This window comes from Rhinopithecus bieti, unplaced genomic scaffold (genome assembly GCF_001698545.2).
Source record: "Rhinopithecus bieti isolate Rb0 unplaced genomic scaffold, ASM169854v2 scaffold_30973, whole genome shotgun sequence".
NCBI classification, from domain to species: Eukaryota; Metazoa; Chordata; class Mammalia; order Primates; family Cercopithecidae; genus Rhinopithecus; species Rhinopithecus bieti.
This window is the reverse complement of record NW_016813372.1, coordinates 434922-437026: the sequence shown is the minus strand read 5'-3', so window position 1 is coordinate 437026 and position 2105 is coordinate 434922.

The window sequence follows — 2105 nt, the reverse complement described above, 5'->3', positions numbered from 1 at the left end:
GCTCTTTTCTTTATAAATAACCCAGAGTCAGGCAGTTCATTATAGCAATGCAAAAATGAACTAATACAGAAAATTGGTACCAGGAAAGTGGGGCATTAAGGTAAAGATACCCAAAAATGTGGAATTGACTTGGGAACTTAGCAATGGACAAAGTTTGGAACAGTTTTGAGGGCTCAGTAAAAGACAAGGAGATGAGGGAAAGTTTGTAACTTCCTAGAGACTTGTTAAATTGTTGTGACCCAGATGCTAATAGTTATGTGTACAATGAAGTCCAGGCTGACGTGGTCCCAGATGGGGATGAGAAACCAAGTGGGAACTAGAGTAAAGGTCAGTCTTGCTATGCTTTAGCTCTAGAGATCTGTGGAACTTTGAACTTGCAAGATAGTATTTAGGGTACCTGGCAGAAGAAATTTCTAAGTAGCAAAGCATTCAAGATGTTGCCTGGCTGCTTCTGACATTATATGCTCATATGTGTGTGCAAAGAGATTATCTGAAACTGAACTTACATTTAAAAGGGAAGCAGAGCATAAAAATTTGAAAAATGCATCCTGACCAGGTGGTAGAAAAGAAAAGCCCGTTTTCTGGGGAGGAATTCAAGTCCGCTGCAGAAATTTGCATAAGTAAAGATAAGCTGAATGTTAATATACAACACAATGAGGAAAATGCCACTAAGGTATTTCAGAGACCTATGTGGCAGCCCCTACCATCACAGGCCTGGAGGCTTAGAAGGAAAAAATCATTTCCTGAGCCAGACCCAGGGCTCCACTGCTCTGTGCAGCCTCAGGACATGGTGTTTTGTATCCCATTCACCCCAGCTAAAAGTGCCCCAGATACATCTCAGGCCACTGCTCCAGAGAGTACAAGCCACAAGCCTTGGCTTCTACATGGTGTTAAATCTGTGAGTAGACAACGGGCAACAGCTGAAGCTAGAAAGCCTCTGCCTAGATTTCAGAGGATGTATGAAAACACCTGGATGCCCAGGCAAGAGTCTGCTGCAGGGGTAGAATCCTCATGGAGAACCTCTACTAGGGCAGTGCACAGGAGAAATGTGGGGTTGGAGACCCCACACAGAGTCCCCCAGGACACTGCCTATTGGAGCTGTGAGAAGTGAGCCATCATCCTCCATATCCCAGAATGGTAGATCCACCAACAGCTTGCAGCATGCACCTGGAAAAGCCACAGGTACTCAACACCAGCCTGTGAAAGCAGCCATGGGGCCTATACCATGCACAGGAACAGAGCTGTCAAAGTCCTTGGGAACCCACCTCTTGTACCAGTGTGGTCTGGAGATGTGAGACATAGAGTCAAAAGAGATTACTTTGCAGCTTTGAGATTTAGTGAGGGACCTACTGGGTTTTGGACTTGCTTGGGGACTGTAGCCCCTTCACTTTGGCCAATTTCTGTCTTTTGGAATGGAAGGATTTGTGCAATGCTTGTATCTCCATTGTTTTGTGAAAGTAACTGACATGTTTATGATTTTACAGGTTCATAGGTGGAAGGGACTTGCCTTCCAGGTGAGACTTTAGACTTGGACTTTTGAGTTAATGCCAGAATGAGTTAAGACTTTGGGAGTTTATTGGAAAAGCATGATTGTGTTTTGCAATGTGAGAAGACATGAGATTTGGGAGAGGCCAGGGGCAGAATGATATGGTTTGGCTCTGCGTCCTCACCCAAATCTCATGTTGAATTGTAATCTTCATTGTTAAAAGTGGAGCCTGGTAGGAAGTGATTGGATGACCAGGGTGGTTTTTAATGGTTTAGCACCATTCTCCTAGTATTATCTCATGATAAAGATATCATGAGATCTGGTTGTTTGAAAGTGTGTTGGATCTCCCCCTTTGCTCTCTCTTCCTCCTTCTCCAGTTATGTAGGACATGCTGGCTTCCCCTTCACCTTCTGCTGTAATTGTAAGTTTCCTACAGTCTTGCTAGCCATGCTTCCTGTACAGTCTGTGGAACTGTTAGTCAATTAAACCTTTTTTCTTTATAAATTATCCAGTCTTAATTAGTTATTTATAGCAATGAGAGACAGGACTAATCCAATAATACACTCCCTCGATAGCTTACCACCACAGGAATAGGGCTCCAGTACAATAATAGTAAATT